Below are 22,512 nucleotides of genomic sequence, written 5' to 3' on the forward strand. Positions count from 1 at the left end.
GGAAAAAAATTTTGCAGTCTACCCATCTGACAAAGGGCTGATATCCAGAATTTACAAAGAACTAAAATGAAATTCATTTTTAAAAGGTATAAATCCTTAACAGGGAAGAAAATGAAAGCAGTCCTTCAGCAGAAGAAAAATTTTAACCCATTTCTATAACTCTTAAAGCCAATAGAAGAGAACTAGCTGACAAAGCAAAATAGCTAGAGGATAGGAATCCTGATCTCCTAGAAGCTTCCTAGAAGGAGCTGTAGTCGTCCCACTTGGCCCTACCCTGGAGAGGGCCTGACTCAAAGACAGTAGACAAGGTAGGTGATGAAAGTGAGAAGTGAGAGATTCATTCAAAATATGTATACAGAATGGTAAGGGCACTCTAACCACCTTCCCGACCCCAGCTGTCAGAATGGTTTGTAGTCAGGCTCTGAATCCTAAGGCCAGAGATGGCAGAGGCAAAGAAAGAAAAGGACAGAGGGGAGGGGAGGAAGGGAAGAAGTCTCCTCCAAGGAAATTTCATTGTCTTGGAGAACAGGGACAACAAGGGTTGTTGGTGGTACACCAGAGTAAAGAAAGCCCCAGTATCCTGGCTTCCAGAGCCCACAGCAAGACAGCCAGCCCTTCAGCCCCAGCCCCCATCTTCCTCTCACCAAAGCCTTCCAGTGACCACCCATAAACACAGAGCTCCCAAGCATACTTCTCAGTCCCTCATTCTCAACAACTCAGGACCCTAGACACTGAGGAAAGCCTGCAACATGAAAGAGAGCCAGCAAGAGCTAGCTCCTCATCCATCAGAGCCAAAATCAGCAGATAATGCCTGAACTGGATAAATGAAGGAAGAATGGTATACACACATTATTTACATATGCTTTAGAACTAAAAACAGAAACAGATAAAAGCAGATGTCTCTTAGTAGCAGAACAGGAGGCGGCGGGGGTTGGTGGGGTAGGAAGGGAAGGTGACTGTTGCTTTGCATTATAAGCTCTTCAGTAGGATTTGGTTTGATTTTTTAACTTTTTAAAATATTTCTAAGGAAAGGACATACTGTAAAACTATTGCCAAAAAAGGAATCATAAAAATAATGCATTGCTATGTAATCTTAACTTTTTGTTGCTGAATTTTTTATTTTCAAGCAACCAATACAAATAGAGAGTCTCTAGCAGTTTCTTCATGCATGTCCATATCGGGCAGTAAAGTGCCTTATGTTTTAGAGAATTGTTATAGAGAAGGAACCAGATTAAATTGCCCTTAAGTCTTCCTTTTTGCTTCCCAATTAAATCAAGGAGAAAGATTAAGATCTAACATATCAGGTAAGTCTCCCATCACCTCCAGTATTTCTTGAGCATACACTGTGCATTAAGCAATGTTCTAGATGCTGGAGGACCAGGACAAATACTGTCCTAGAACTAACATTCTAGTGGGAAATAAGAGGCAGAAGACTCTAGATTAAAAAAAAAACAAGGCAGTATTAGATAGTATCAAGAGTTAAGCCAAGGACTGAACTGATTAAGTGATAGAGAATGGCTTAGTGTAGATGATCAGGGTTGGTTAGCCTCTTTGAGGGATAACAGTGACATTTAAGCTGAAGTCTAAATGAAAAGAATGAACCAGGCTTATAAAGACTGGGGTGGGAGGGTGAGTGTTATTTCAAGTAGAAAAGTTCCAAGGGGGCCAGGCATGGTGGCTCACACCTATAATCCCAACACTAACGTCTCTGCATAAAGCCTTGGGATTATAGATAAAACATTATTTCGGGAGTTTGAGATCGGCCTGGGCAACATAGCAAGACCCCATCTCTACTAAAAATTTAAAAGTTAGTCAGCCATGATGGAGCATGCCTGTAGTCCCAGCTACTCGGGAGGCCGAGGTGGGAGGATCACTTGAACCCGGGAGGTAGAGGCTGCAGTAAGCTGTGATTGCACCATTGCACTCCATCCTGGGCGACAGAGAGAGACCCTGTCTTAAAAAAAAAAAAAAAAAAAAAAAAAATTCCAAGTGAAAGAAGGAAAGACCTTCATTTAATATGATACATATTTATGGATTCTAAGAACTGACAGAAGGCTATCATGACTGACCTTAGTAGGTAGGAGGGTATGAGAATAAATACTGAGATAAGGTAGAAAATGCAAAGACCAGATCATGTTCAGCTCCTAAGTCATAACAAGAAATTTGGGTTTTATTATAAGCATAACAAAGTCTTTGAAGACATTTACACTACAGAGGGACTTGATCAAATCTATGTTTTTAAACTACTTCTGGGATGGTTTGAGTCCAGTTATTTGATATGTCTTTATTAAGCAAATAAAGAGTTTAAGTAAACTCAAATCAAGTTACCATGACTTCTCTATTAGGAAGACAAGCTTTCATTCATTCATTATTCATTCATTTGAAACTATGTCTTGATCATTTGCTAGTTGCCCAGCATTATGCTCAGAGTCAGAGATCACACAAGTCCTTGTCTTCAAGGAGGTTGCAGGGACAACTGGCATGGAAGAATCTTAGCGAACCTGATACTCAGCTGGGATAAAGTTTGGGATAGGAAGTGCAAGATTTTCCTTCTCTGAGAAAGTTATTGTGTCATCTGGATTTGATAGGACCTAAGAAGGGATGCATCCTTTCTCTTTCCTCAAGAAGAAATGCAGCAAGCTTGCAAAGATGACCTCCCTCTATCCATGACTTTGATATACCCTCCTAACCTGACGCAGGGCTGGCCTTGTGACTCACTTTGGCTGATGAAACAGCAGCAAATATTACCTAAACAGGGACATGAAAAGCACTCACACAATGAGGCTTGCTCTTTTCTGGTGCTCTTGGGAACCTCGCAACTACCACCCTGTGAATAAGCCCAGGCTAGCCTGAACAATGGGAAACATGTAGCCAAGTGTTCGCCACTGTTCCAGCTGACATAGAGCCAACCATCAGACATGAATGTAAGGCCACTCTAGACGCTCCATCCCCAGCCAAGCAAGTCAGTACCAGACAATCTACTCAGCCTATCCCCAGAACAGTAAGAAATCATACTCTGTTAAGTCAGTACATTTTGGGAGTAGTTTGTTATATAGCAAAAGCTAGCTGATGCAAGAATACAGAAAAGTCCCTTTGTCTCTCCCAAAGAAAAAGTCTCTCAAATCACATACTTCAGGCAAAGGACTGACTCCTCTTTGTTAATGACTTCTGAAAAACCTCCATTTTTTTTTCTAACATTTCATAATGTCTATTGATTCTTCCTTTGGACATTCACCCACCTTAGGAGAAAAAAAAATTGACAGCTCTGGCCAAGATAGGAGCTGGCCCTATCAGAGGTACGTACACAAAGGAATTAGACCAGGTATATGGAACCCAAGATAGGCATGTGATGGCAAAGTCAAAGGGGCTGCACTGCAAATAGTGAACTGGGATAGACAGAGCGTAACAAGGAAGACATCAGGGCAGAAAACACGCTAAGCAGTTTTGCTCTGAACTCTGCCCTCTGCAAGAACTCTTCACCCAGCCCAGGGATCCACAACTCAATGGAGAGCCGGTAAGCACAGTAAGAAAGAGTTTACAGCTTCCTTCCTCAAAAGGTTCCAAGATAAACAGAATAAACACCAGTTGGTCTCAGCTGGTCGCATGTTGGCCTGCCTGGAGGAGGGGGCTGCCAGAGATAGCTTCTTGAGGTTGCTTCCTGCATTGCATTCTAGGAAATAGACAATTATGAACAACATGGATCTTATTATCATGGCATCTCTAAGGTCTCTGCATAAAGCCTATATTTAAAAATATAAACATGTAAGTGAAAAAATGTCAGGGGAATAAATATTTGTCTTAAAACAGACCATCTGTTTCAAATTTTTATCTAAAAAAAAAACCAACATGTGTTTTATTTTAAATTTGTATGTGTGTTGTTATCCTTGGGTTAAGTATTAGGTAAATAGACAGAAGCATTGAGAATCCATTTTCCAGCAAATTTTGGTTAGAAATCCTCACACACGTGATGCAGGAGATAATTTGGGGGCTAATTGGAGCTTTGTGGGCAGCCAGCTCCTTGCAGACCTCTCCCCCATGCAGTCCCTGTTTGATCGGGTTGAGGATTTCCCTGGCACTAGTGTTTGTTTTGGACAAGACGGCATTTTACACCTCCAGGGGCTCAGCCAACACAATACAACAGATCGCAGGCTGCTCCAAGGCCAGCCCAGACGCACACCCAGATGTGGGTGCAGCCAGCAGGGCAGAACGGCAGAGCCCACTTCTGTTTGGGCCTCAGTTGTGGCCTCAAAGCTCAGTCCATTTCGGTAAAAATCCTGTTTGGTGGTGGTAGCTAGGCTGTCAGGGGTGGGGTGTCAAGAAAATCTTCCCAAGGAAATTACAGAGAGCTGGTCCTGGTAGGTGACCAAAGGAGAAGCATGGAAGAGGTCGGTCCTGAAAGAGGGTACAGCATGGAATAATGACGGGATCTGGGGTATTTGGGGAAAGGCATCGAGCTCAGTGGCTGCGGAGCAGGGCACGGGATGGAGAGTGGCAGGAGATGAAGCTGAGCGGCCGCCAGGAACAGGGAGCCGCTCTCACTTTTTTGTCTGTCCTTCCTCACTTCCCCATTGGTTCCAGGCAGTTCTGGTACGGCTGTCAAGCTCTCCATTCAGAACGCCACGCCACCCCACCCCACCCCTGACACAGCCATCGGCCCAAAAATGGTCATGACCTGGTTAGAGCCACACAGAGCCCTTCTCAGGGAGATGAATGGGGATCTGTGAGAAAGTGCTTTCCCTTTCCTTCTGCGGTCCTGGGCTGAAGGCACCCAGTAAGGCATCTTTCTCTTTCCTGCCTTGTGGAAAGTTCCTGTTCGTGGATTAAGACCAGCATAGTAAAATCAAAGAAGCGGCAGGGAGAAAAGGAGGGAAAGTGGGGGAGGGATTTATATTGTTTGAGGTCCTAGGTCCAGCTTCATCTAACCAGGATGTTTCTGGTTTTACTAAAACTGATTAGGGTTGGTTTTCTAAGAAATGATTGACTAACACAGTTGGAGTCAAAATTAAGCTTGCAATAAGAGGCAGACAACTTTACCTGCAGGCAACAGTCCAGGAGTTTCCTGCAGTTGAAAGAGTTAGCTGCTCACAAAAATATATGCTCCCACCACCTAACTAGGAAATAGATGCCTAGCTAAGAATTACATTTCCAGCCCCCCACCCTCCATTGCATCTATATGTGGCCTGTGACTGTCTCTGACCAGTGGAATGTGAGCAGAAGATGTATGAGTCTTTTCCGGACCAAGACTTTAAAAGTGGGCCTGCGTTCTCCATACTCTACCCTTCTGCCTGCATGAGGAGGAGGATGAGAAGTCCTGCAGGATAATGACACCACCCTGGAAAAGGAGCCTGTATCCCTGAAACATCACACTGGGGACAGCACAATTTCCATCAAATTTTCATCAAAAAGGAAATTAATGTCTTTTGCATCTGAGCCATTAATGCAGTATGGGATCTAGTCAGTACAGCAGCCAGGGGGTGCCTAAATGATACCTTCAACATTCTGCAAGTTGCTTGCAGCCCCAGAAGTCCACTGCCTACTGAATTGCTCTCCATTGCCAATTGCCTAGATCAGGGACCCCTACTGCTGAAACCCACCACCACAAAATCTGTTCGTTTTATGTATTTACTGGGCACCTACTACATTCTAGGTTAGGCACTCGTGTTTGTGGTTATGATGGTGAATCAGATAAGCTACATTTCACTGACTTTAAGTCACCATCAATTGTGAGACATATTTTATGTACCACTAAAACAAAAATTAACACTGAGAATATATTGCCAATTGAACTATGATCACAGGCCATCAAAAGCTATACTAATTTCAGAAATGTACATATGTGGAGGGAAAATAGATACCTTAAAACCGATAAAATGCAGTATTTCTTACCTTCAGAAAGCTGAAGGTCTTGTGGAATAGGCACATAGGCAAATAAATATAAACCACATAATACAAATACTTTAGCAAGTATATAGATGGTTCATCTAGAAAGAAGTAATCAACTTGGCCTTAGAAATGGGGACAGCTTCACACAAAGATGATGTTTGCCCTGAATTTTGAGAAAGAGGGACGGCGACTGCCAGGAGAGGTTTTCCCTGGTGCAAGCAGGTCTTCTGATTCCTCCTCCACCCCTTCAGAGAGGCATGCATGCATCCCCAGGGACTATGATGGTTTAGCAGAAACTTAAAACACTATAAAAATAAATTCCAACCAGGCAGCTTTATTTTCTGGATAAATGGAAGCTAATCCTTTAGGTGCCAAGACATCATTTTAACGGGATATTTTTAAATGTAAAACCTTCTAAAGTGTACCATAGTAAACCCTTGGCATCTGCAAGGGGTGCATCAGGGGGTCTTGGTGAACCTCCAAATCCAGGACACAGCTAGGCACAAACAGACTCACGTCTTGCTCAAGGATCACATTTACAGGAAAAGCCACAGGTGTCCACTGTGTAGCCTGGCACCACACACCATCCCCCTTTCCCCAACTCTACACTTTTGCCTCTTGCGTGACGAGCAATTATATGTAGCCAGTATATTGACCACGCATGACTTATGATGTAATCAAAACACAATTTTATTTTCATCTCCCATTATCCCTCTAAGCCTGATTCCACATGGGTAGTCTTTCTCTACTGCTGAATAAAACCTCCTGCAGGTCCAGAAGATTCTCCTGCAGGGAAGGTTTTATTCAGCAGTAGAGAAAGACAGAACTTTTTGGTTCAGTGTTGTGTGGTTGACATGCTAAGTCACTTGAAGTGAAAAACAGCAGTCCCCGTGTGGTGACTTGAATGCCCATTCTGTGCAGTAATTAAACCTTCTAACTTGATTTAACAGCATGCCCTCCTCCCTACCCGCAGCTGCACTTTGCTTTAGGCCGGAAGCCTGTGGTGAGAAAGGAGGAGGCAGTTGGCCGGTCTGCCTCGTGTGTCTTTTACCACACACAGACCCCGTGGGGGGGCAGTCACAGCACTGTAACAGCACTCGGCAGAGGAATCTCATTTCTAATCCACTCTCCCTTTTCAGTGCCTCAGCCATTTTATTTTCTCAAAGTGGATACAGCCGTATCAAGAGTTCACTTTCCTTTGCACATTCTATAAGTGGTGATCTAACTTTGTAATTTCACATCTATTGTACCTTGGTGTCTCCGTCCACTTTTTTTTTTTTTAAACATCCCATGGGATATATTATTATGATGGACTGAATGTTTGTGGCCCCTCAAATTTATAAGTTGAGGCCTTAAACCCCAATGAGATGGCATTTGGAGATGGAGCCTTTGGGAGGTAATTAGGGTTAAATGGGGGTGGGGCTCTTGTGATGGGATTAGTGCCCTTATAAGGGATCTCACTCACTCTGCCATGTGAGCACATAGTGAGAATGTGGTCACCTGCAGTATAGGAGAGGATTCTCACCAGAACTAGACCAGGTCAGTACCCTGACCTCAGTCTTCCAGCCTCCTGCACAGTGAGGACATAGATTTCTGTTTTGTTAGCCATCTAGTCCATCATAGTTTATTATGGCAGCCCCAGGTGACTAATTACTAACCAGAGCCTGCAGTCAAATAGTTGTACAAATCTTTCTCTCTAGTCTTTCTCTAGTTTTTGTGTTGGGCACATAATAGGCATTCAAAAAACTATTTATTAAATGAATAAATAAATGTATGGCATAATGACAGAATCACTCACTTCAAGAGTCTAAGCCACTGCAAAATGCCACATTCCATTCTCTGCATATGTATGTGATTTTCTTTTTTAAATATGTAAATAATACATAGGCTGGGCACAGGGGCTCACACCTGTAATCCCAACACTTTGGGAGTCCAAGGCAGGAGGATTGCTTGAGCTCCGGAGTTCAAGACCAGCCTGGACAGCCTGGCAAAACCCTATCTCTACAAAAAGTACCAAAAAATTAACCGGGTATGGTGGTGTGTGCCTGTAGTCCCAGCTACTCAGGAGGCTGAGGTGGAAGGATTACTTCAGCCTGGGAGGTAAATGTTGCAGCGAGCTAGCTGTAACCACACCACTGCACTCCAGCCTGGGCGATAGAGCCAGAACCCATCTCAAAAAAGAAGTAATAGATGAGCACATTCTTGTGTGTTTTAAGTTAAACAACATACAACCAATACATGAATGTATTCTTGTATATGTGTGTGCATGTGTTAAGTTAAACACAGAAATATGTGAAAGAAAGCTCTCATTCACCAGTATCTTCCCCAGACCACCATAGTTCCCTACCAAGAAAGGACACGCACACAATTACTGTGACCTATTTCTTACAGACCTTTGTCTTTGCACCTCCATGCCTGTAGACCTATATTATGTGGTGTCCTGCTGGGCGTATGCAACTTGCACTTTATATCTCACAGACATCTCTATGCCAGTGTACCCCTCATTCTTTCATGTGCAGACACCATGCTTATTTAAATCTATCCCCATGTATGGGCATTTCAGGTGCTGCTACATTTCCTCTCATATAACATTGCAAAATGTATCCTTCCCCATGCCTCCTGGGCACCTGTATGAGTGCTTCACTAAGATCAACATTTCTAAGTTAATACCTGGCTTTAGATGATTTGCACATTGACATTTTTGACAGCTTCTGCCGCGTGACCATCCTGAAAGCAGGGTCAGCTTATGCTTTACCAAGAACTGTCCCTGCCTCATGGGATATTTTAAACCTTCCTACATTTCTATCAGTCTGTTATTAGGAAAACAGCTAATTGTTAACTTTGAGTTCCTTGATTACTAGTCATCTGTTTCTACTATGACTTGCCCGTTGCTATTCTGTATCTGTTGTTTTACTCTGGTTGTCCTTTAATTGTTAATTTCTAGAAACTCATTTTATAGTTATTATTCCTTTGTTATATATGTTACAAATTCTCTCTTCCAGAGTCATTTGTCTTGTAATTTTGTTTGCAGTGTCTTTGTACAGAAGTTTTTATTTTTCTGTAGTCAAAAATGACAAATATTTCTTTTGTGGTTTTCTTTGCTACTTCCAAGATTAATGCAATATTCATCTATATTTTCTTCAGATAGTTTGAAGTCGTTTTTTGAGTTTAGCACTTCATTCCATCTGGAATGCATTTTTATATATGGGAAAATAGGAAGCCAACTTTTTTTCCTAAATCTCCAGTAGTCCCAATCTTATTTATGGAATCATCTATCCTTTCCTCCACTTATTGGCAATGCCACATTTATAATATACCAAATTGCCATATTTAGTGTATTACTCATATATATTCACTCTAATTTATCCAGAGTGTCTCTTCTTTAATTCTTTCACCAGCCCAGGAGTTGGCTTTTAGGGAGAATCTATTTCTCACATACACGCATATATAGAAAATTGTTTGTACTTCCACAATGATCGATAGAATGCCAAGTGCTGGAGGCCATTAATAAGGGGTTCCTTCCCCACCATGGGTTTGTACTGCTAGCAAACCAAATCCATGTTGCAGCAAAGCATCAAATTCTAACACATCAAGGAGCATGCAAGCATCCCACCTCAGACCACTATTACACTCAACTCTAAGAGCAAATTAGATGAGATGCAACTGTTGTTGACCTGAAGGGAAGCCTGACTCAAGCCGCTCCTTAGAACTTGGACCGCTAATGTCTGCCCAGAACCAGTTCTGAAAGATAGGAATGACCATTCGTGTCAGTAGGATTTGGCTTCTAACTATAAAATATGTCCAGACACGTATTATAGGGATATGCTCTGGAATCATTTATTTCTAGGTTTCCTAATGATGTTCTGGACATCCTGGATGCCAATCCCAACGTCGCCTGCAAAGCAAACAGACATTCTTGTATAGAGAGATGACGTTTTATTTTCTTAAATTAGAATTGACCTGAAAATAAATTTGCCGTGCCAGCCAATTACTTTCAGAAGGAAAGTCCATAGATCTGTCCTAAAACTAAATATGTTATCTCTGATAGGCTCACATTTTAACTGACTTATAAATAATGACCTAATACAAGTTACTTCATTCAGTTACCTTGGCACTAACATGGAGTTTGTCTTGGACGGGGTCCTGACAGTAGCATTGCCCAAAGCCAGGCATTCTTGGGTGCTTTGCCAAGATTTTATTTGGCTGTGGCAAGGGTCTAGTTATGCCAATCTTAAATATTCTGAGCCATGGGCACTCCTTCAGCCATGTTAAATGAAGTAGACTTTGGGGTCCTGATCTGCTCATTCATTTACACATTGAAATGGACTAAAAGCGACTTCAGAAGAGAATCCTTGTCTTGCTGGTGGACAGTGATGGAGGACTCAGCTCCCAAAGGCATATCAACCTCACTCCAGCTTGACCGCCATAGGTACAACTTGATTGATGTCGTACTCCAATGGCAACATACACTGTCCTTCGAGTTCATCTAGAGTATAGTTGGACGCCCCACTACTAAATATTTATGTAAAACCCCTGCTGAAAAATAACACTATTCAGAGAAGATTGCTTAAAGGACAAGCAGTTCATCCGTTCTTCCAGATTTTCTAACACCAATCCCTGGATCCCACCAGAGCAAGGGAAACACGGATACCTGGAGTACATCATATCGGCCCCAGAAGAATTACTGTTGCTAACCTGTTTTCAATGTGATGTAATCAACATTTTTAAAAATGTCATTACAAGAAACAGTCCCACGAAAAGCATCATTATATTTGGGGTCACATCACAGTGTTTTCTTAAGTACCCTCAGGGGTAATTCCATCTGAATTTTGTACTAAGTATAGTAGTGCTTCTTCTGGGCAATTGGCTTACCTATGTGTGGCATGGTTTTCTGGAGCTTGCTCTGAGGAACACTGGGGTAAAAGGTAGTTACTTGGTGCCCCATGAAAGGGACATTCCATAATCAAAAATCATTTTCAATCTCTAGGGAAAAACCAGTCACTGTTAGGCTATTTAATACAGGACTTCTGAGTTGCTAATATGCGCTATGTAATATTACCAAGTGTAACATTTACTTGGGGACTAGGGAAGTTCATAACAAATCACTGTCTTTGTGTTGGACCCTAACCATTGAAGCTGATAAGTATCTCTATGCCAAAATTGGCCTTCTCTCCCCAACCCTGAGACCTCTGACTTGTCCTGGCCAGCTCCTCTTCACACTGGTATTGAGGTCTTAGAGGTCCTGAAATGTGATACCATGACTGGTAGGTGTTCTTGCTCCTGCTCCCCTCCTCCTCTACCCACCTCTACCCTGTCCTGGGCATACACCCCAGGAGAAACATCTGGATCTGCAGTAGCTCCGCTACTCACCCAAACTGTCCTTGCTCTCATCTCACAGAATGTCTGTTGCCAGGCCTCTTTCCACTGCTCTCACTCCTTGAGATTCTCCAATTTTCTTTTTGTCACCTGGTCTTGAGAAATTTGGGGGTTATTTTGGTAAATTTCTCAAGACCTTGAAAAAAAATGCTGGGTTTTATAGATATTACTATGTAGTCAACATTCTGCTTTCCTTCTGTGCGAGGAATAAACTAAGCAGAGGTGATATTGTTTGGTTCTGTGTCCCCACCCAAATCTCATCTTGAATTGTAATTCCCATGTGTCAAGGAAACGACCTGGTGGGAGGTGATTGGATCATCAGCGTGGTTTTCCCCATGCTGTTCTTGTTCATGTGATCGTGAGTGATTTCTCATGAGATCCGATGGTTTTATAAGTGGCAGTTTCCCCTGCTCTTCTCTCTCCTACCGCTTTGTGAAGAAGGTGCCCGCTTCCCCTTCTGCCATCATTGTAAGTTGCCTGAGGCCTCCCATGCCATGCGGAACTGTCAGTCAACTAAACCTCTTTCCTTTATATACCCAGTCTCAGGGAAGGTCTTTATAGCAGTGTGAAAACAAACTAATACAGAGGGCATAGTGCCCTCTCAGAGTATTTACCTTTTGTTGTGGGCTTCCGTGTTTCTTGGTTGCTGGCTGCTAGAACTCCATGGCTGCCACTTTCCAGATAAAGAGTCTGTCTGTTCCCACTCCCACCAACTCACCTTCTTCTGGATCCACGACTAAGGCAGATGCCTTAAGATTCTAGAAAAGTAAATTCTGTTTATAGCAGAGACTATGGCTTACCAATTTCCCTCTTTCTTAGCAAAAGCAGCCCTAGTTTTTAGCATCTGACTACCCGGAATAGATATTCCATTTCCCAGACTCTTTTGCAATCAGGATTGAACATATGACTAAGTTTTAGCAATGAAATGACGTGGAGCTGGCGTTTGTAACTTCCAGCAAGTATCCTCAAAGGCCAGCCTTTCTTAATTTGTCACTTCTTTCTACTGGTTGAAAGGTGAATGTGATGGCTAGAGCTCCTGTAGTGACTTTAAACCATAAGGTAGCAGCACACCATGAATGGCAGAACAGCAAAATGCAGGAAGCCTAGGTCCTTGTCAACTGTGGACAAACCATACAGCCCTAGATTTCCTAAATATGAATGCTTCTGTGTGACACCTTGTTTAAGCCTCTGTTATTTGGGGTTATTCTGTGTCTGAAACAACCATACTTTGTCCTAAAATACTGGGTAATTGGGGTTTTACTCGAAATGGAAAGAATCTAGGATTCAGAATCTGAGGTTGAAGCGACCCTCAAGGGAGGAAACCTTTCAGTTGTCAAAAACAAAGAATAGAAAGTGGGAGGTAGAGCCACTGGAAGCCCAGGAGCACATGGCCGGAGATGTGCTCGAGGACTCTGCTACTCCAAGCATAGTTCCTGCATCAGCAGCATTGGGATCTCCCTGGAGTTTGTTAGAAATGCAGAATCTCAGGCCCCATTCCAGACTTAATGAATCAGAGCCTTCATTTTAACAGGTTCCCCAGATGATGCATATACACATTGAAACGTAAGAAGCACTGCTTTAGAGGGCCTTTACTATCACATAGAAACACAAGTCAAAGCCACAGTTCCCAGTCATCACAAAGATCTGAATCTAGGCAGGAATCATTTTGGAAAGAATGATCCCATCAGAAAAACTCTTTCTATACTCAAGGTTATAGCAGAGAAGCTAGCTGACCAGCCCAAGATGTAGGTAGGGGAAAAAAAGAGTGAATGAAAGTAATTAGAGCATCTAGTTTGCACATGCTAGTATAAAACCCAAATTCTCATACTTCTTACCAGGAATAGAAGCCTACAACCTCAACCTAAAACAAAAAAAAAACAAACAAACAAAAAAAAAAAAAAAAAAAAAAAGGTCTAGGCAGGAAACAGTGGTTCATGACTATAATCCCAGCACTTTGGGAGGCCAAGGTGGGTAGATCACAAGGTCAGGAGTTCAAGGCCAGACTGACCAACATGGTGAAACTCTATCTCTACTGAAAATACAAAAATTAGCCGGGCATGGTGTCACACACCTGTAATCCCAGCTACTCAGGAGTCTGAGGCAGGAGAATTGCTTCAACCCAGGAGGCACAGGTTGCATTGAGCCAAGATGATGCAACTGCACTCCAGCCTGAGTCACAGAGTGAGACTCTGTCTCAAAAAAAAAAATTGGTCCAGGGTGCGGCAATGTGCACCTGTAGTCCCAGCTACTTGGGAGGCCGAGACAGGAGAATCACTTAAGCCCAGGAGTTTGAAACTAAAATGGGCAACAAAATGAGATCCCATATCTTTTTTAAGATAGTCTAGAAAAGACACTTTTATAGTGCAGAAACTACAAAGGCCTCATGTCCTGGAGAATATACAGGGTTCCACATAAGAATTCCCGCTGAGGATGAGACAAAAGTTACAAAGCACATAAGGATATGATACCACTAGTGTCAGCAAATATTACAAACAGGAGAATTCATTCCTAAGGAATTGCCAATAATTGAGAATTCTGAAGGGGAATTTAAAAATCAGTATGTCTAAAATGTCCTAAAATCAGAAGACCATAACCTATATCACAAGCACAGAACATTATAAGTAAAGAAAAGTTGGTTTGCAGAGAACTAAAATCAAGTTGTAAAAATAAAAAACATCATCATCCAATTTTATAAAAATCTTCAACAGGCTATTTAACTAGACTATTGATACAGCAGTGGAGAAAAATGGTGACTTGATAAATAGATCTGAGAAAATCATCTGGGACACACACAAAGATAATAAAGACTTTTTTAATATGAGAAAGAAATTGAAAAATATGAATAACATGTTTTAATAGCCCTGTATCTGTCAATATGTGCTACAGAGACAAAGGAGAATAAGGGTGAGAGGTAACATTTGAAGAGAGGATGGCTAAGAATTTTCCAGATTTCAGAAAAGCTGATGGGCCTTGAGTTGAAAACGCACATGAAATAAAAACAAATACGCATGTAGACACATCAATGTGAAACCATACAACATCAAGGAAAAAGATAATAGTTTTAGGCTGGGCACAGTGGCTCATGCCTCTAATCCCAGCACTTTGGGAGGCCAAGGCAGGTGGATCATCTGAGGTCAGGAGTTCAAAACCAGCCTGGCCAACATGATGAAACACATCTCTACTAAAACTATAAAAAATTAGCCAGGTGTGTTGGTGGGCACCTTAATCCCAGCTACTCCAGAGGCTGAGGCAGGAGAATCGCTTGAACCCGGGAGGCCAGAAGTTGCAGTGAGTCAAGATCACGCTACTGCACTCCAGCCTGGGCAATGAGAGCAAAACTCCATCTCAAATAATAACAATAGTTTTAAATATACTACAGAGTAAGGACAGATTATCTTCAAAGAAATATCTATCAGACTGAAGTGGCTTTGTTATCGGCATCAACAGCTGCTAAAAGATGATGAAATAATATCTTAAAAGAGCTAGGGAAAGAAGTAGTCAATCTGTAGTTCTATATTCAGCTGGCCCACGTCTGAGATTGGGGACAATGAAAAGATAGCTTCGGAAAAAGATTTAGAGTTAACTAAACACAGATCTTCACTCTAATAACAACTAAGGATTACTTCAGAAAAATGAAGAGAGACAGGAACACAAGATGCAATTGTGTACAAAAAAAAGTATAAATACTTTGTTAAATCTCAACAGGTACAGATTCTAGAAAAAGAATAATGACACACAGTGGGTAAAACCATGGTAGAACTAAATATTAGACTATGGTAACATGAAAGATGGGAGCAAAAGTCAAAGCATTCTAAATTCTCTGTCTCGTTTAGGAAGAAAATAGAAATATCAATTAATTTAAAACTTGTTTGAAAAATATGAAGTATTGATATTTAAAATGCTAGGGAAACTACAAAAAAAACAATAGAAATAGCACGTATAACTTCCACAGTGGAAGGGTCAAGAGAAGAAACACAAAATCTCAACATGAATACATAGCCATAGGGTGAATGTAAAAATCATGGACTGAACAGATACATATCAAAATCATGACAGAGGTTGCTTCCAGAGGGACTTGGAAAGAAGTTCAATGAAGATTTCAGCATTGTTAATAGTGGTTTCTTTTATTGAAAAACATAATCTAGGGCAAACATCCAAAGCAAAATGTTAACATTGACTTATACCTAGCAGTGAGATGCTATTATTTTTTCTATACGTTTCTATAAGTTAAATTTCTTTTCCAATTAAAAAATTTTAAAAGGAAAGGGATATCAATCCAAAAGGATTTTGTGTTTGCTAAAGAGGTGGTAGAGGAGGGAGTAGAGAGCTGGCCTCTGCTCCATTGCCCCTGCTGTTTTATAAGGATGATGGCCAGTGGTAAGCATCCCAATGTTGCAGGGAGAGGACAGGCTTGAAGAGCAGCCTCATATAGGACTCCCAGGCCCCATGCCTACCACGCCTCGGTCTTTGCATCTGGCTGCTCTTATGCAGAGCTCTAACCATGTGGATATGACTTTCTACAATAGCTTGTGCTCACCCTACATGAAACCATCCAGTCCCACAAAGCTCCTTGAAGGCCCTTGTCTCAGACAACTGCAGATGGCATTCAATGACCCCCAAGAGCACATGGCAGTGTGGCACACTCATTAGAGGCAAGGATTTATTGCTGTAGATGGAGGATGGGGTTGGAGAAAGGGGCCTATGCTACGTACCATACACCCTTTCTATAAACTACCTCGTTTGATTCGAGCCTCAAAAAGCAGCTCTTTTAGATGAGTATTCTTGTCTTCACAGAGATTACTACTTGTCCTATGGCCACTCACCTGGCAACTCGCAGAGCTGAACCTGCCACACACAGAAAAAGGCAGGTATCTCTTGAAGAGGGCAGAGGACAGCCCTCACCCGCACCCCATCTCCTCTAAGGCCCCTAACACTACTGTTAAACTTTGCCCATCTTCCCTCCAGGCCCCAAACCTCTGCCCTCTACCCTTGTCACTCAGGGACACCCTGCCACTCAAAGCCATGGAGCCTGCAGGGCCAAGTCTTCAAGGTTGGGTTGCACAACTTTGCCCAGGCTAGGCCACTGGCCCTTTGCCAGCTTCGTTCACCTGCAGCCACCAAGCTGCCAGAGTCAACTTGCAATTTACCCAGCCTAGGAGTACAGTGTGAAAGGCAAGACAAGGGGGTCCCCACATTTATCTCCACAATGAGAAAGGACATATCAAAAAATGGAGACATAAGAACTAATATTTGTAGAATGTACACTTTGTGCATTGTATGAGCTGCTTTGCATTTATTGTCTCATTTAATTTTCCAACAAGGCACAAATGTCCCACTTTACATGTAGAAAGGGACAGTAAGTGACTTCTCTGAACATATGAGTTGCTTCTCTTATGGAAAAAGATTGAGGAATATACACCCCAGGATTCTAAACACATGACTCCTGCCCTCCTTATAGCCACCCCCAAAAAGTTCTCCAAAATTATAAAATGCCCCAGGATGATGACAATGATAACAGTACAACAACATAACAGTAAATATCTAGTGAGTACGGAACATGGACCATGCATTATACCATGTCTATAAGTACTATGATTACCCCTATTTCACAGTCAGAAAAAAGAAACTGGAGGTTTATAGGGGTTATGAGATTTGCCCAAATTGAAGCCTATAAAATGACAGAGGTGGAATTGCAACCCATGTAATTTGACTTTAGAAGCCAAAAGTATGATCACTAGATTAATTATGGTTTGATCCTATGTGACAGACAAACCCAATATAACAGTGACTTAAGTAAGAAGTTTCTTTCTTTCTGAATTAAAATAATGCTAGAAGCTGATGATCTAGGGCTATTTGGCAGTTTCTTGACCCTCTGGATCCAGCTTATCACTGTCTAATGTATGAACTTCATACTCCTGTTCTAAGATGGATGCTAGAGTACCAGCCATCACAACTGCATTGGCAAGATAGAAAAAAAGGCAAGTGATCAAACACTACCTGTCTTCTAAGGAGGTTCCCTAAAAACCACCAGTGCTAGGCATAGAAAAAGTTTATTCTATTGGGCCTTTGACCCCATACTCATATCTTGGTGACCTGGGCTAGACCACGTATGAACCCAGGACAGACAGGCCTTAGGCCTAGATTAGGACCAAACAGGCCAATGACCTCCCTGTCCCCTTTCACAAGACTTATCTTGCCACAGATGCAACATGGGAAAATGAAGTCTCTAGAAGGGATCGAAAACAGAATGAGGACCTAACTCAGGGGCCCAGCAAACATCTCCTCCCCTTCCCACAGTGTTTTGCTTTTTTAATTTTATACTTATTTTCTTATTATGCTTTAAATTCTGGGGTACATGTGCAGATCTTGCAGGATTTTTACATAGGTATACACATGCCATGGTGGTTTGCTGCCTCCATCCCCGTCACCTATGTTAGATATTTCTCCTAATGTTATCCCTCCCCAATCCCTCCACCCCCTGCTATCATTCCTCTAGCTCCCCACCCCCAAACAGACCCCAGTGTGTGATATTCCCCTCCCTGTGTCCATGTGTTCTCATTGTTCAACACCCAATTATGAGTGAGAACATGTAGTGTATGGTTTTCTGTTCTTATGTCAGTTTGCTGAGAATGATGATTTCCAGCATCATCCGTGTCCCTAACAGATGAAGTCTCACTGTGTTGCCCAGGCTGGCCTTGAACTCTTGGGTTCAACGAATTCTCCCACCTCAGCCTCCTGAATAGCTGGAGGCTTGTGCCACTATCCCCAGCTATCCCCAAGTGTTTAAATATGTCTTTCAGCAAATGTGGCAAGGCTTTGGGATTTGAACCAGGGTTGAATGATACCAAATCCCATGTTCTTTCCATTATACCACACCGCCCCTTTAAAAAAAAAAAAATCAACATTATCCTCCAGTAGTATTCAAATAAATACATGGGCCCATGATGTCAAGCGGCACAGATGTTTCTAGAGCGAGGGAACTGCTCCCAGAGCCCCTGCCGCCCAAGCCAAGAGCCACTGTGCACAGCAATGAGAGCTTGTGTTCTGAGTCACTTGGTGATGGGGGAAGCCTACAGGACCTGATAGACAAGGATGACTTCATGGTGAGACCCATTTGGTCCTTACTTGGTCCATGAGGAGAGGGGGACTGCTGAAGGGGGTTTCCTAATTTTGCTGATGTCTGCATTTTCCTATTAACTTTGTCCTGTGACAGCACAACAGCCCACATGATGGTGGTAACTTCTTTTTACCTTATAAGGGTCTTGCTTCCTCCTGCCCCAAGACCTTTTCCTGCCAGACACACTGAAGCAGGGTGTTTGGACCTCATTGCTTGACCTCATGGACATTTGTCCCACAAAGACATTTGAACTCACACCCATTCAAAATGCCCTTCAGGTTTTGTCTCTCCCTCTGTCACTCTATGAAATGTCCTATGAACATTTTCAGCCCCCTAGAAAATGTCGTATGGTCAATACAATTGGTAAGAACATCAATTCTGGGTTTTTTTTGTTTGTTTGTTTGTTTCTGTAATGTAAAGTAACTGCTCAGTGAATCTTCCTATAACATTTACACAAAGCTGAATTGATACAGGTCAAAATAATTTCAATAAAATGAAAATGGAAAAAATAGAAATGTTCTAATAGTATCAGGTACAGAAAATTGATTACAGAAATAGGAAGCATACCAGTCCCTTTAGAGGATGCAAAACTTGTCTTAGCCCTTAGCTCTAAAATCAGTTTCTCACATGGAATTTTCATGTTCACCTCCAGTGCCTCTGAGTCACCAGCTTCTCTGTGAACCTGATAAAATCTGCTAACCCATTCCCCAGAAAAACAGTACACACAACAATCCAACTACATTGTCCAATTTCTAGAAATTCACAGGCTCCAAAGGCCCATCCATGAATCACATGAATCTCAATCTAGGCCGAGCGCAGTGGCTCACGCCTGTAATCCCAGCACTTTGGGAGGCCAAGGTGGGAAGATCATGAGGTTAAGAGATCGAGACCATCCTGGCCAGCGTGGTGAAACCCTGTCTCTACTTAAAAATACAAAAAATTAGTCGGGCGTAGTGGCGTGTGCCTGTAGTCCCAGCTACTTGGGAGCCTGAGGCAGGAGAATTGCTTGAACCCTGGAGGTGGAGGTTGCAGTGAGCCAAGATGGTGCTATTGCACTCCAGCCTGGGCAACAGAGCAAGACTCCAACACACACACACACACACACACACACACACACACACAGAATCCTAATCTAGATTATGGGTGTGAGAGGGATGCTCGCCTCAAACCCTTACTAGATGAGGAGGAGGTGGAGGAGATACTAAGGACTGATTGAGAACAACGTTGGCAGGAATTCCTGAGACGTGTCTGAGATGAAATGGGAGCCATCATATGCCTTTAAGCCTTACCAAACACTCACAATTAGAAATGGATAAACTCTTTCAATGTTTAATTCCGCTAATTTATTTGTTTAATTTAAAAAGCAGAAACTCCCCTGCTTTTTAAAGACCTATTTTAATATAATGAACTAAAACCAAGGACTGATGGCAAAGGTAACTTTACCTTGATGTGGATCTAGAAAGCAAGGTTATTCTTATAAGCTTAGAGTTGGGGTATGAACCACCAAGAAAGCAAGACTAGAAGTACCGGGCGACAGACAAGATAACAAAGACTGAGAGTCAAAGCCCTCTAATCCTCTCTCTGAGTTAATGAACCCCTGGTATGAGGAATGAGGAAGGGCTTGGTTATTAGACATGCATTGGGATGTTACTTACTGCCTCCATGGTTTGAGCAAGTCATTCCATCTAAGTTATGTGCTCAGAGTCTGGCACACTGTAGCTACCAAATAAACAAGGGTTCCCTTAGAGGAGTGACATGCTTAGGGATGCAATTACCTCAGTGCCCCAGGGTGATAAGGAGGCAGAATGCCCATCCTCAGGGTTCTCAAGGGTGTGCTTTGAGATTCATTAGATGCAGGGGCGTGAGGGGCAGAGTAGAAATCTCATACTCACTCGTAAAGATCCAGAACCCAGCAGCACAGCTGAGAACCACTCTGAGGAGAAATTCCAGGCTGAAATGGAGGCAGTGCTTTTATGGAAATGGGTGAAAGAAAAGGTTTTTAAATCTCCATCAAAGATGGAACAGAGCGCACCAGAGACAAGGCATGGTGCTTGGGGAAAGGTTAGAGGTGATGCTGCTATTGACATTTTGACCAAAGAACAATTCCTGAGTCCCATATCCACTGCTAGGAACCAAACCAAGTTCTACCTGGGGGTTCTAGAGACCTCTCCAACCTCAAGGGTGCTTCCTCATGCCCGGTCTCACCATCCAGAAGCAGCAGTAGCTGGGCCTGCCTACTCTCAAGAATAGCGACTACCACCCAAAGTGAAATAGATCAGCCCAGGCTTTTTCCCATATGAAATTATTTCCAGAAAGAAAATCTGCTAAGAGTCAAGTGCTACCAAGAGTAGGGAGAAGAGGTGGTGTGTTGGGGCCACATGGGGCACTTCTGGCACTGTCCCTATCCAGAAGATAACAGGAATCATATATGCATGAGGAAGGGACATCTTCCTTCACAGCCTCTGACCCCAGGCATTTATTTGGAGAGTGCATGTCTCTGTCCTCTGGAACAGAAAGGTGCTGTACTGGTCCTGCTGGTCTTCCTGAGAAGACCCATACAGAGACAACCCTCTCCCCAGTTCCCCCTCTTCTCCCCACACATTAAATTAGCCTGAGAGTCCAACCCAGAATGCCAGGAAAGGAATGCAGGCAGGGAACCCCAGAGCCTCTCCCCACTGAGTTTATCTCCCTCCTCCCCCACCCCCCATCTCAGGCTTGATCTCCCTTGGTGGAGTTCAAGGCAGGCTTATTTCCTCCAAGGTTGTCACAGACCAATTTTCTAAACTGTATGAAAACAGAAAACAAACAGAAAACCAAACCCACCAAAGCTTGAGTCTCAAGAACAGCTTGGCAGGCCCAAGCAACGTGCTAACAATTTCATGCTGTTTTAAGAGTTTCTAACTAAGCAACATGTACCAATAACCAGATGTGCCCCGACACCGGAAGAGGAGAACATGGGCTTCTAGGGACAGAGATTTAGAAAACAGGAAAACACTCATCAAGAAACACAGCTTCCAAGCATGCTGGGCCTGGGGTTAGAAAGGAGGCTGTCTCCATCGGCCTGGACATGCCAAACTTACACTCAATCAGTTAAGTTACAGATATTCTGATCAATGCCTGCTTTGTGTGAGTCATTGTACTGGGTACTTGGGATGCCAAACAGATGCTCATAGCCTGTGCGGGACAAAGGCAAGGGAAAAAATATAATCACAACACAGTATGTTATGCTTTGAAATGGAGAAGAGAAGCCGAGGAGAAAAGGCCTGATTCAGGGTGCTTCTTAGAGATTTCATTTCATTTCTTTCCATAGATAGATGGAATACTAATTGTATGCTTAGGATACAGAAGGGAAAATTCAGGCATAATTCCATCTAACAGGGAAAGCAGTAGTCATGTAATCAGTGAATAAGAGCTGCTGACTGTGCCTGCAGCAGGTGACTCGAGTATTTGCTCAGTGCCCAGTGCACGCAGGCCACTGGAGCTGGGCTCAGCATATATGCCAACCAGCCAAAAGCCACACAACCTTTGAAGAAAACCAGACCCGCCTCTTGTTTATAGGCCTATTATGGCTCGTGAATGGGTCTAAATTCCCCCGTGGGATGAGATCATCTCCAGGTCTCTGTCACCAGGGTCCCCACCTAACTCTGAGATGACCACTGTGGCTGGCAGAGGCCAGAGCCCTGGGCTGTAAGCTGCCCCATGGGACCATCCCCATGGAGTGGAGTGAGAGCTAACCCAGGACAGAAGGGTTCTTCAGATTTATATCCCATTAGTTTATCTTACCACCTGCTTGCAGTAAACAGTATTTTTGAAGCCTTGAAATTACTGTGAAATAACACATTCATATTGCATTTGAGGTTTAAACTTGTTAATATGATAAATGTAAACACGTAAGTTATTTACATGACTTTGCAATGTAACACTATTTTGGCAATCCTTTTTTTTTTAAGTATACTTGGAAGCAAAAACTAAAAGGCAGCTAGCCTGGGTTGGCCTCTCCTGGCCCGAGAGGTTGCTCCAAGTCCGGAGTCCTCCTGTGTCTCAGGAAGTCCCTGCTCCCTAGCAAAAAGTCCATTAGCTCAGGCTTAATGCTATCCTAAAGCCAGTGGCCTTCTTTATGAGGGCTGTGTTTGCCA

Source organism: Saimiri boliviensis, chromosome 1, assembly GCF_048565385.1.
Source record: "Saimiri boliviensis isolate mSaiBol1 chromosome 1, mSaiBol1.pri, whole genome shotgun sequence".
Lineage (NCBI taxonomy): Eukaryota > Metazoa > Chordata > Mammalia > Primates > Cebidae > Saimiri > Saimiri boliviensis.